The sequence below is a fragment of the Mobula hypostoma genome, chromosome 13 (genome assembly GCF_963921235.1).
Source record: "Mobula hypostoma chromosome 13, sMobHyp1.1, whole genome shotgun sequence".
In the NCBI taxonomy this organism is placed as follows: domain Eukaryota; kingdom Metazoa; phylum Chordata; class Chondrichthyes; order Myliobatiformes; family Myliobatidae; genus Mobula; species Mobula hypostoma.
This window is the reverse complement of record NC_086109.1, coordinates 67,543,769-67,557,372: the sequence shown is the minus strand read 5'-3', so window position 1 is coordinate 67,557,372 and position 13,604 is coordinate 67,543,769. Positions and strand designations below refer to the sequence as shown.

Below are 13,604 nucleotides of genomic sequence, written 5' to 3'. Positions count from 1 at the left end.
TATAGGCTGAACTTCTGCCACTTCTAAGCCCAGCTCTGCAACCTGTTAATATCCCACTGCAACCTACAGCAATCCTCCACACCATCCACAGCCCCACCAACCTTCATGTTATCGGATAACTTACTTCCACTTCCTCACCCAAGTTGTTTATAAACATTGCGAAGAGTGGGATCCTGGAACAAATCTCTGCAGAACACCTCTGGTCATCAACCTCCAGGCAAAATATGCTCCATCTACTACAACCTCTGCCTTCTGTGGACACACCAATTTTGTATCCACACAACCATTTTTCCCAGGATCTCATGCCTCTTGACTTTCTGAAGGAGCCTACCATGGAGAATCTTATCAAAAGAATCTTATTGCCTTACTAAAATCCATTTACACTACATCCACTACTCTACCTTCATCAATGTGCTTTGTCATATCCTCAAAGAATTCAATCAGGCTCCTGAGGCACCTGCCCCTCACAAGTCATGTTGACATAATCAAACCATGCCTCTCCAAATACTCACAAATCTTGTCTCTAAGAATCTTCTTCAATAAATTGTCTACCATTGAACAAGACTCACAGGTCTATAGTTCCTAGGGTTATCCCTACTCCCTTTCTTGAACAAAGAAACAACATTTGCCAACCTTCAATAATCTAGTACTACTCCAGGGCCAGTGAGGACATAAACATCATCGCCAAAGGCGCAGCAAATTGCTTCCCTCTTTTCCCTTAGCAACCTGGGGCATGTCCAGTCTTATATTTCTATCCTATTGCTTTTCAGAAGTTGTAGCATACCCTTTTTCTTAACATTAACATGCTCAAGCACATCAGCCTTTTTTATGCTGTCCTCGCAAACTTCAAGGTCTCTCACTGGTGAATACTGAAGCAAACTATTAAGAACCTCCACTACCTCCTACAATTCCAGGCTAATGTTCCCTCTACTATACTCTGATTGTCCTACTGTCATCATCCTGTTCTTCATACATCTATGCATAGAATACTTTACAGATTTCCTCAATCCTTCTCGCCAAGGCCTTCTCCCACCTTCTAGTTCTCCTAAGTCCATTCTTCAGCTCCTTCTTGGCTACCGTGTAAGTCTCTAAAGCCCTATTTTACCTTGCTTCCAAAACATTAAGTAGGCTTCTTTCTTCCTCTTGACTACATGTTCTGCATCTTTTTTCAATCATAGTTCCTTTACCGTACCATTCTTTCCCTGCTTCAAAGGGACAAACCGATCCAAAAACCCATACAAGTGCGCCCTAAACAACCTCCACAACTTTTTACTTTATTTTATTTTACTGATATACAGTGCAGATTAGGCCCTTCAAGCCTTGCCACCCAGAACCCCCCCCCCCATAATTTAATCCTACCCTAATCAAGGAACAATTTACAATGGCCAATTAACCTGCCAACCAATACGCCTTTGGATGGTGGGAGGAAAGCAGGGCACCCGGAGGAAACCCACACAGTTATGGGTAAAACATACAAACTTTTTACAGACAGTAGTGGGAATTGAACCTGGGGTCTCCTGTAAGCTCTGTGTTAACCACTGTGCTACCGTGCCTCATTTCACTTTTGTGCATTTTCCCTGAGTACGTCTGCTCCCCAGTTCCTGCCTAATTGCATCATAATTCTTCCTCCTCCGGTTAACTACTTCCCCATACCCTGTTCCAGTTCCCCTCTAAGGTTATAGTAAAGATCAGGGAGTTGTGATCACTGTCTCAGAAAATGCTCTCCCACTGAGACCTGACCTGTTGCCTTGCCTAGCACCATATCCAATATGGACTCTCCTCTAATCATCCTGTCTAAATACTGAGTCAGGATTCCATCCTGGGCACACCTAACACAAGCTGCCCTATCCAATCCTTTTGTACTAAGGAGGTGCCAACCATTATCAGGGAAATAAAAGTCCCCCCTGAAAACAACCCTATTAATTTTTGCACTTTTCCAAAATAGGCCTCCTGATCAGTTCCTCTGTGTCTCTGTTCCTATTAGAAGGTCTACAGAATACTCCCAATAGTGATTGTTCCCCTCCTATTTGTGAATCCACCCACACTGACCGATTAGTCAATCTCTCCACGATGTCCTCCCTTTCGGCAGTTTGATACAGTCCCTGATTAGCAATGCAACTGCCCCAACTCTTTTACCTCCCTCTCTGTCCCTTTTGAAACATTCAAACCCAGAACATTCAGCAGCCAATCCTGCCCTTGTAACCGCCAAGTATCTGTAATGGCTACAGCTTCATAGTCCCATGTACTGACCCAGTACAGCTCTAAGTTCATCACCCTTGTTTCTGCTATTTCTTGCATTCAAATAGACACACTTGAACCTATCCCACTGACTGAAAATTTGCCCCATCAACTGTCTATCCTTCCTCACAGACACTCTACCTGCTGCACCTACCTGTACACCAACTGCCCCACCCTCCAACATATCATGCTGGTTCCCACCCCCCACCAAACTAGTTTAAACCCTCCCCAACAGCTCTGGTAAATATATTCACAAGGATATTGGTCTCCCTCAAGTCCAGGCGTAACCCCTCCTTTTTGTACAGGTCATATCTTCCCCGGAAGAAATCCCGATGAATCAGAAATCTGTCACCCTGTAGCCTGCACCAATTCCACAGCGATATCATCGTACTCTTACTTTCACTGGCACGTGGCACAGGCAGCAATCCAGAGATTACACCCCTGGAGATCCTGCTTTTCAGCTTTCTCCCCAGTTCCCTCTATTTTTTCTTCAGGAGACTGATAAAACATTAGACTAAGATTTAGCAGCAAATGAAGAGGTGATTCAATTTCCTTTCTATAACAAAGATAGCAACTAGTTTACACGTTGTATAAGAAGAATTTCAAGTTGTATACTTTGATAATAAAGGAACCTTTGAACACATTGTTTCAAAGGTTTCTCAGTGATACTCTACTTCATTAAGCACATTAGCAATGAAATATCGTTCCTCTCCTTAGAGGGATTGTTGAGCAGAAACGGAGATGAGGGTGTTTAATTGTGGTAAGTTCAAACAAGCAAATTGAGAAAACCTGAGAATTGTAGATGATGCATTCGTAGTATCCACATTCAAGGCTTATCCAGTAAGAGCACAACATTCTCCCGAGGATCGTCACCTTGTTGAACGTGGTTAGGCCTGTGAGTTACCGAGATCCTGAGATTGATGCTGTCCGGAGCTTAGCTCTTGGAAAGGTTAAGGTCAAGGGGGATGTTCCAGATATAGAGCGATCCAACCAAGACCTCATCGGTGGTAAAGGATGATACATCACAACGGCAGTGACAGTGGAGGGTGGCTGCAGCACTGAAGGGTCCCCAGTTGTCTTGCATGCCAATGAATTCTGACCCTGATCTGTCTAGGACCGTGTGGTAGCTGCTGGCTGCCCGCGCATCAGCTCCCCAAGTTGAACAAAGTCATGCAAAGGCATTCTCCAAGAAGAGACTAACCCCCTTGGGAGGACGTCATACCCGACTCAAGTGATCGCACTACTACTAGCATCTATGGACATCTTTTCTCCCTTTCCCAGCTTTGACAGAGGGTCTTCGACATAAAATGTTAACTCAGCATTTTTAAAATATTTTCAAGCTTGTGCAGGTTTTATTTTAAGAGGTCCATTGATCTGAAAATGAAAAGTGTAAAATATAGACTTTTTTTTCTTTCCACAAATGCTGCTTGACTGGCTGAATGTTTCCAGTAACTTCCCGTTTCTATTTTAGTTCAATCCTCCTACTTTCCCCGTTGACCTACAGGTTTATTTCTCTTGGTAAGCTTATGGTTGCTGCAGGACTTGATTTGGTTCCTTCAATAAGGACAATCAGAATAGTGATCAAATGCCGGGTGGGTTAAGCAAGACAAGTTGTGTAATGAACGTTGCTCCTAGAGAGAGGAGAGAATAGGTTGTATTGTTACGATTTATACTTCTTACATTTAGACAGAGACAGAGATATGCGGGGGATAGGGATAGTGAGAGAGAGAGAGAGAGAGTGAGAGAGAGGGAGTAAAAGAGAGGGATTGAGAGAGAGAGAGTGAGAGAGGGAGTAAGAGAGAGGGATTGAGAGAGAGAGAGAGAGAGAGTGAGAGAGAGAGTGAGAGAGAGAGAGTGAGAGAGAGGGAGTGAGAGAGAGGGATTGAGAGAGAGAGAGTGAGAGAGAGGGAGTGAGAGAGAGGGATTGAGAGAGAGAGAGTGAGAGAGAGAGAGAAGGGAGGAAGAGGGGGAAACAGGGGGAAGGAGAGGGGAGGGGAGGAGGTGAGAGGGGAAGGGGATAAGGGGGATGGGTGAGAGGGGACGGGGAGAGAGAGATATAGACAGGGAGGAAGGGGTAGGGACAGGGAGAGATTGGGAGGGAGAGAAATAGGGAGGAAGAGAGATAGGGAGGGAGAGAAAGGGAGGGAAAGAGAGAGAGATTGAGAATGTATACAAGATACAGTGATACTTTATTATTGACAACTGTGCTTTGTCTAATGAACGAGGAACAGACTGATTTGATATCTCAAGCAGACGTGAAGCTCTTTAAACATTTTTGAAAATTTCCATGGTTTAATGCGGTTGTCTGGTTGGAGGAGTGAGTGAGACCGATAAAAAACATTGGACTAAGATTATGAAACGTAGTGGCAATTGAGGAAGTCATTAAATTTCCTTTTCAACACGGAGATAATAACTAGATTACACCTGGCATTTTTTCAGAGGTGCATTGCTTCAGAAAGTAATCTGGTGATGAAATGTTGTTCATGCGCCTTCAGGAGTCTGTTGGGCAGAAGCTGAGACGTGGATGTTTAATTATTGTAAATTCAAATAAGCAAATTATAGAAACTCAGGAATAGTGCATGTTAGCAGATCTAAGTCATTCTGAATTTGGAAGAATAAGGAATGATCTTATCAAACAACAATAAATGCTGGAGGAACTCAGCAAGTCAGGTAGCATTGACGGAGGGAAATAAACAGTCGATGATTTAGGCCGAGAGCCTTCATTGGCACTGGGAGCCAGAATAAGAAGGTGAGGGGAGAAAAAGGAGTACAAGCTGGTAGGTGATGGGTGAAATCAGGTGAGGGGAAGGTGGAGAGGGGAAGGTGGATAGGTGAGGGAGGGGAGATGAAGTAAGAAGCCGGGGGAGGATAGATGGACGAGGTAAAAGTCTGAGGAAAACATTGAAACTGGGACATGACAAAACTTTTCATTGCCAACATGTTTCCACTGGTGGGAGAATTAAGTGAACACAGCTACAGGGTTATGGAATGGTCATTTAAAACTGAAGTGTATTTTAATATTTTCTTGACGAAGGTGGTGAATCACTGGAACTCTCTGTCCCAGGGGGTTGTAAAGGTAAGGTCCTTGGGAGTATCTAGAGATAAAGCACATAGGGTTTTGAAATATCAAGGATTGAAAGTCATGGGGAACTGACGTTGAACAGGAGATACAGACCGGGAGAGATTAGCCATGATGATATTAATGGTGGGGTAGGCTTGAGGGGATGGACGGCTCGCTCCTCATCCCATTATCTTATACGTTGATGATTGTAAAACAGGTCAATAGCATGCACTTGTCTTGGGAGGTTCACAACATATTGAAGGAGAGCATTTCTATACACAGTAACTAGGCCCCCCACCCCCAGGCTTTGAGCTTAAGAAACCTACAGCATAACCTTTCCTCATACTCGTTGACAGAGTGACTCAACTCACAGAATGATGCAGCCCACTGGACACTGCTCTCCCCAATGTAACTACAAATCAATCTAAAAGCAATTCAGTTAGTCCTCTCCCACTTCCTTTCCTAACCCTTATTTTCTTCCCCTATTCCATTCCAGTTTGAGAGCTGTTTTTGAACATCTATCCATAATCCTTTCAGAGCATAATTACACACAACTTAAAATACTGTAAATCTTGTAAATTTCTGTCCTCTCAGTATTAACCTCTGAGCCACTATGAACAGTTTTTCTTAAGTAACTTCACTTTAAATCCTCTTGCTTGTTTCTCTAGGGATTCATCATTGTGTATCACACAAATACATTTTTCAAAAATATATTCATATTCTCTGATTACATGGAAGGAAGCTACTTGGCTCATCATGACCAATCACATCAAATGATTTTCTCCATGTATTTCCCTACAACTAGTGGATTGGTGTCACAGCAATAACCTGGCACTCAACGCCAGTAAGACGAAGGAGCTGATTGTGGACTTCAGGAAAAGTAAGACGAAGGAACACATACCAATCCTCATAGAGGGATCAGAAGTGGAGAAAGTGAGCAGTTTCAAGTTCCTGGTTGTCAAGATCTCTGAGGACCTAACCTGGTCCCAACATATTGATGCAGTTATACTTTCATTATAACTGCATCGACTATACTTTCATTAGGAGTTTGAAGAGAGTTGGTATGTCAACAAAAACATTCAAAAACTTCAGTAGATGTACCGTGGAGAGCATTCTGACAGGCTGCATCACTGTCTGGTATTGAGGGGGGGGGGGGGGCTACTGCACAGGACCAAAAGAAGCTGCAGAAGGTTGTAAATTTAGTCCGCCCCATCTTGGGCACTAGCCGACAAAGTTCCCAGGATATCTTCAAGGAGCGGTGTCTCAGAAAGGCCGCGTCCATTATTAAGGACCTCCAGCACCCAGGGCATGCTCTTTTCTCACTGTTACCATCAGGTAGGAGATACAGAAGCCTGAAGGCACACACTCAGCGATTCAGGAACAGCTTCTTCCCCTCTGCAATCCGATTTCTAAATGGACATTGAACCCATGAACAATACCTCACTTTTTTAATATATATTATTTCCATTTTTGCTCGATATTTGATCTGTTCAATATACGTATACTGTAACACACATCAAAGTTGCTGGTGAACGCAACAGGTCAGGCAGCATCTCTGGGAAGAGGTACAGTCGATGTTTCAGGCCGAGACCCTTCGTCAGGACTAACTGAAGGAAGAGCTAGTAAGAGATTTAAAAGTGCGAGGGGGAGGGGGAGATCCAAAATGATAGGAGAAGACAGGAGGGGGAGGGATGGAGCCAAGAGCTGGACAGTTGATTGGCAAAAGGGATATGAGAGAATCATGGGACAGGAGGCCCAGGAAGAAGGAAAAAGGAGGGGGGGGGAAAAAGCCCAGAGGATGGGCAAGGGGTATAGTCAGAGGGACAGAGGGAGAAAAAGGAGAGAGAGAGAAAGAATGTGTGTATATAAATAAATAACGGATGGGGTATGAGGGGGAGGTGGGGCATTAGCGGAAGTTAGAGAAGTCAATGTTCATGCCATCAGGTTGGAGGCTACCCAGACGGAATACAAGGTGTTGTTCCTCCAACCTGAGTGTGGCTTCATCTTTACAGTAGAGGAGGCCGTGGATAGACATGTCAGGATGGGAATGGGATGTGGAATTAAAATGTGTGGCCACTGAGAGATATTGCTTTCTCTGGCGGACAGAGCGTAGGTGTTCAGCAAAACGATCTCCCAGTCTGCGTCAGGTCTCGCCAATATATAAAAGGCCACATCGGGAGCACCGGACGCAGTATATCACCCCAGCCGACTCACAGGTGAAGTGTTGCCTCACCTGGAAGGACTGTCTGGGGCCCTGAATGGTGGTAAGGGAGGAAGTGTAAGGGCATGTGTAGCACTTGTTCCGCTTACAAGGATAAGTGCCAGGAGGGAGATCAGTGGGGAGGGATGGGGGGGACGAATGGACAAGGGAGTTGCATAGGAAGCAATCCTTGTGGAAAGCCGGGGGGATGGGAGGGAAAGATGTGCTTAGTGGTGGGATCCTGTTGGAGGTGGCAGAAGTTACAGAGAATAATATGTTGGACCCGGAGGCTGGTGGGGTGGTAGGTGAGGACAAGGGGAACCCTATTCCTAGTGGGGTGGCGGGAGGACGGAGTGCGAGCAGATGTACGTGAAATGGGGGAGATGCGTTTGAGAGCAAAGTTGATGGTGAAGGAAGGGAAGCCCCTTTCTTTGAAAAAGGAGGACATCTCCCTCGTCCTGGAATGAAAAGCCTCATCCTGAGAGCAGATGCAGTGGAGACGGAGGAATTGCGAGAAGGGGATGGTATTTTTGCAAGAGACAGGGTGAGAAGAGGAATAGTCCAGATAGCTGTGAGAGTCAGTAGGCTTATAGTAGACATCAGCAGATAAGCTGTCTCCAGAGATAGAGACAGAAAGATCTAGAAAGGGGAGGTAGGTGTTGGAAATGGACCAGGTAAACTTGAGGGCAGGGTGAAAGTTGGAGGCAAAGTTAATAAAGTCAACGAGCTCTGCATGCGTGCAGGAAGCAGCGCCAATGCAGTCGTCGATGTAGCGAAGGAAAAGTGGGGGACAGATACCAGAATAGGTATGGAACATAGATTGTTCCACAAAGCCAACAAAAAGGCAGGCATAGCTTGGACCCATACGGGTGCCCATAGCTACACCTTTAGTTTGGAGGAAGTGGGAGGAGCCAAAGGAGAAATTGCTAAGAGTAAGGACTAATTCCGCTAGATGGAGCAGAGTGGTTGTTGAAGGGAACTGATTAGGTCAATTACGTATACTGTAATTGATTTACTTGTTCATTTATTTATTATTATTATTATCTTTTTTTTCCATCTTCTTCTTCATTGAGCTGCTGCTAACACATGCCGGTGATAATAAACCTGATTCCGATTCTGACAACCCATTTCCCTCACATGCTCATCAACTCTGGTGTGTCATACCACCTCCCTCCACCAGGGGTGATTTACAGTGACCAAAGAACCCACCAACTCACCTCTTCTGGATGTGGATGTGAGACGAAATTTGCACCACTCAGGAGATCCCGCACAGTCATACGTGGAACGTGCAAACTGCACGAACAGCAGCACAGCCCAGGTTTGAGCCTGGTCACTGGAGCTGTGGAGCTGTGGAGCTGTGGAGCTGTGGAACAGTGGCTCTACCTTTTGTCTGCCCACACAAGTTGAGAAGAGACTGCTGGTGAAGGAATGAACCAAAAGGTTATCGGCATCCATACTGTTTCAAGGGAAACTGAATCTAATGACAATATTATGAAGGATCTCGACCCCAAATGAAAGCTGCCCATTTCTTTCCACAGATGCTGCCTGACCTGCTGAGTTCTTCCAATTTTTAATGCGCTGTTCCAGACTTCAGCACCTGTCGTTCCTTGTGCTTCCTAAATACAGTTCTCTGATACTATCTGGAACTCACAAGTTTTGCTGAAGAGAACCTGCTGAGTGACTGACTGAAGTATCTACATTTTGATCTCAATTCCCAAGTATGTTAATTAAGTTTGCTAATTATGCAAACATTACTAATCAGGCTACTCCTAACTGCTGCAGTAATGCCCATGTCAACAACAAACTGATTGCTAATGGCATGTCATTAGATAAATTATGATGGGAGCATGGAACTTGTGGCAAAATACTGAAATGCTAAATACTATTTATCAAATAACCTTTTGGATATGTCTAAATTAACCCCCCGACCTGCTGGCATTTATTAATTGATTAATTCATTTTAAAACAAATAATCAAATCTGTAGGTAAATAAAATTAATCAGATGGAGCATTTACAGCAAATCACAGCAAATAAACAGAATACTGTTATTCATAATGTTCATTTGGAAAGATCACCTTGTGCTTTTATTGCATCAAACCAGAACAGTAGAGGACAACCCCATAGGTTGTGGGATGGAAGACTGTCAAGAGTCTGGTGTTTATTGTGGTCTGAGTACTGTTATTGTAACGCATCCTACTGCCGACAAGCTATGAGAACTCAGTATGTATGTATACAAACATCTGCTTATGGACATACAGCACAGAATAGGCCCCTTTGGTCCTTCAAGCTACCGATTTTAACCCTAGCCTAATCATAGGACAATTTACAGTGACCAATTAACCTACCAACCAGTATGTCTTTGGATTGTGGGAGGAAACCAGAGCACCCGGAGGAAACCCATGCGGTCACGGGGAGAACATTCAAACCCTTACAGGCAGTGGCGGGAAATGAACCCAGGCACCGAAAAGCATTATGCTAGCCACTAAGCCCCTGTGCTGCCTCTGATTGCTTGCAAAAAATATCTATACAGGACCACCATTTTACCTAAGTAAATGATATTTCATTAAGGAACAAGCCACTAGATCCTACATATTTTGCAATATATATTTTAGTAAGCTGTTTGTTCCCTTTGTCAAGTGTCGACATAAATCACAGACGCAAGTTACTGCAAGTTGAGCCATTCTGACAAAATCAAAACCAGCCTTTACTGTCAGTGGTCACACGCAAAAGTAAGGGGAAAAGTTAATCCCCTATTTATAACTTTCCCAGAAAGATCAGATCAGCACATTGTGGAATATACATTTTTTCAGTGCAAATTGTCTGGAGGAATTCATGCCTCTATAATTTAAACAGTGCTCCATGAACAGATGGAACTGATGTCTGGAGCAGGAAAGGGTGGAAAAGTTAGGTGATGCCTCAGCCCAGAGTGTATTGAGACTGAGAAAACTTAGCAGATACCTAAATGCAGCCGTTAATCTGACTTTTTTTGTGGTAATACAGGATGTGACCCTGTTCGAATCAACAATTTGCACTTCGGTAGTTCTGTTAGTTAGAAAACTGGCTCAAAATAATTGTTTGGATGTCATAGTAGATCTCTGAAAACACAGAACAGGCCAAAATGGGAGGAGGACAGTGATTTTGTTTACTTGTTGGACTGCAGCGAGTTACCAGAATAAGGAGGGTCCAGGTCATGAAGGAACTTGAAAGCAAGGATTTTAAAAACAAGGCACTGTCAGGAACTAAGTACAGGAGCACAGGGTGACAAATGAACGAGTGATCATCCAGGATAGAAAATAGACAACAACCATTTAAATGAGCTCATGTTTATGCTGCTTGAAAATACGAGACTAACCAGGGCAGCATTGGAATCATCATGTAGAGTCCATCTTCAAATTGTATTTTCATCCTGTGACACCTAACTGATAATCTCTCATGCAACATTATATAGAACTTCCATAAAAGCATTTACTTCACACAAGATTACTGGATTAACAACCATTGTAGGAAAAGGCCTAACATGGATTTTGCAAGAATTCATTAATGTTCATCCAAAATAAAGCAAAGCCAGCATGGACCAATAAGGTGAAAATAATAAAAAATGAGACTATACTGTCTCCACAAAATCAACCAAATCCACTGGAAGGGTAAATGAACCAAAATCAATGACCTCTCACAAGTCAACATCTCCAGTACAGAGACTCTAAATTCATTAAGTTGGCTTTGTTGGGCAGACCACAGCACTTACTTGCTCAAGAGCAGAGACCTCAGACACTCTTATTCTAAGCTCCGTTAAGGGAAAAGATTACCAGACACGCAGAGAGATGTATTCCTCCAAGAGAACCACAGCCTTGTCATTGGGTTTGCAGGCTTGCATGCCTCAATGACCCGGAGAGCTATGTTGGAAGAAGTCAGGGCTTTATGCTCTGGCTCTTGGTAGGGTCACCTATATCCAGCTGGTCAAACGGTAGAGGTCAGACTAAGAGTGGTCCACTGGTCCTCCAGGTTCAGGGATTCAGCTCAGAGATTAACAACCATGATTGGTAAAACAAAGTTGTGATGGAAATAGCAATGAAGACTCTTTCTACATCTGTGTGTGATGGTATTCCTGAACCTCCACCTGGGACTTGCATGAGTGACAGTAGTGAAAACCTAGAAGAAGCTACTGACATGATGAAGGAAGCCACGGACACTGCCAGAAATGGAGGACCTTCATTGCTGCCTTAAACACCGGTGGCCTAACAAGCGGTAACTAAATAAAAGAGAAATGTATTAAGAATATTGACAAAGATGCTACCTCAATTAGAAGGCCAGAGTTATAAGGAAAGATTGGCCACACTGGATCTTTATTCCTTGGGGCATATGAGAGTGAGGGAATGACCTCATAGAAATCTATAAAACCATGAAGGATATGGGTAAGGTAGATAATCATAGTACTTTTTTTCCCCCAGAGTTGATGCGTCCAAATTAGAGGGCACAGACAAGTGAAGTGAGAATTAAAAAAGACCTGAGAAGTAACTTACTTGCACAGAGGGTAGTGAGTACCTGGGATAAGCTGCCTAGAGAATGTGGTTGAGTTGGGTACAATTGCAACATTAAAAAGGCATTTGGATAGGTACAAGAAGGGAGGTTTATAGGCCAAATGTGGGCAACTGGGACTATCAGGGACAGTGCTGTGGTCAGTTGGGCAAAAGGATCTGTTTCAGTGCCTTATTACCCTATGACTATGATGTTCTCCAAGTCTATGGTGACTGGCTCAATGTAGAGGAGGATCTGGGATGGCATTGATTGTCTCAAGTCCATAAATTTGGCATCCACAGATGTCTTGTATAAATGGGGGATGGAGCACACTACCTCACAAGGTAACCACCCACCTGCCCTGTCAGACACCTCCTTTCCCATCTGTGCATCTGCTGTTCATAAACTGGTCTCATCAATCACCTTGGTACCAGAGTGGAAGCAATGAAGCTTTAATCCTGAGAATTTCAGAATAACTCTCAACTGTACGATACCCTAGTCCTTATACAACCCAAAACAGCTTTTTAACCTGTTATGGGCTGATACTTTTTGGTTCGAATTTCCAAATAGTCAATGGAGACAATACAGTAAAGAAACCCACTATTATATCACTGCAGGATAATTATCTTTGATATTCCTGGCTGATACTTGGTTCTCAACTAAAATCATTAAAGCAGTAAATGACTCAGTACTAATCATAGCATTAATATTTATGAGAACCTGTAATGGGACCAATTTGAAGAGGAATTAATTGGCTGTAAAGTGTTTTGGGACATCCTAGGCCTTGAAAGGTGCTGTAGAAAAGCAAGCTCTTCCTTACTTCCAAGGAGTAATCATAAATAGTCTCAATCCTGGAGATATTGGCCTGAGAGATTGTAGTGTTCTCGTGCAGTGTATTGAAACTCTGACTAAACACCAAGTTAAACCGGAGCCAATGAAGACAGAGTCGTAGTAAGGTTAACCATTTACTGTTCACTCTTCCACATTAACATCATATGGTGAAAACTGTTGATAAAAAAATACGAACATATACAGCGTCTGTTTCATTCTGGAGACCACGCGCTCTCTTCTTTTAGCGAGTGTCTCCAGCCGCCCCGAGTAGCAGGTGAGGGGGGGGTCGCCTCAAACTGCCATCAGGCTCGAGCCAACCCCGCGTTTGAAATTGAAAAGCCGGCCCGCACGCCACCCGAACCACTGCTTCCTTAACAGAAACCGTGTTAATACTTTTTACTTCAAATACATTCTTATGAACTTACGGCATTGCTTCTATAATGTTTCTTTGTGGGTAGAAACAGAGCTCTTCACAATCATGCTGCACGCATGGCACCCACCTTTCCACCTTCTCCGAACCGGAGGTTACACATAAGATGCGGCGAAACCGGAGGTGACACCATCACATGCCGCGATATACCATAGACAATGAATTTACCTTTGTTATACTGTAACTTAATTATCAACCTTTAGCTTTAACTAGAAAATAGTTACAAACAAATAATTTAAAACGTAGACCCAACGAAGTCAAATAAATGCCTTAAGGGCAACACAGAGATTATATTGATGCTGAAATGGAAATAAACCAACATTCATAT

At 43.6% G+C, this 13,604-nt stretch overlaps 1 protein-coding gene across 10 annotated transcripts in view; it reads right to left on the bottom strand.

The window, feature by feature from the left end:
* Nucleotides 1-13,604, bottom strand: part of sema4ba (sema domain, immunoglobulin domain (Ig), transmembrane domain (TM) and short cytoplasmic domain, (semaphorin) 4Ba) — a 462,752-nt gene that overhangs the window by 184,074 nt on the left and 265,074 nt on the right. For 5 of the 10 annotated variants that reach the window (XM_063065887.1, XM_063065890.1, XM_063065891.1 and 2 more), the window contains one exon: nt 8,717-8,913. The exons of 4 other annotated variants lie outside the window; for them this stretch is intronic. The gene's annotated coding sequence lies outside the window, so the exon portion shown is untranslated. Of the gene's footprint in view, nt 1-8,716; nt 8,917-13,604 lie in introns of all 10 variants that reach the window. One more of the 10 variants, XM_063065888.1, reaches the window with a different exon arrangement.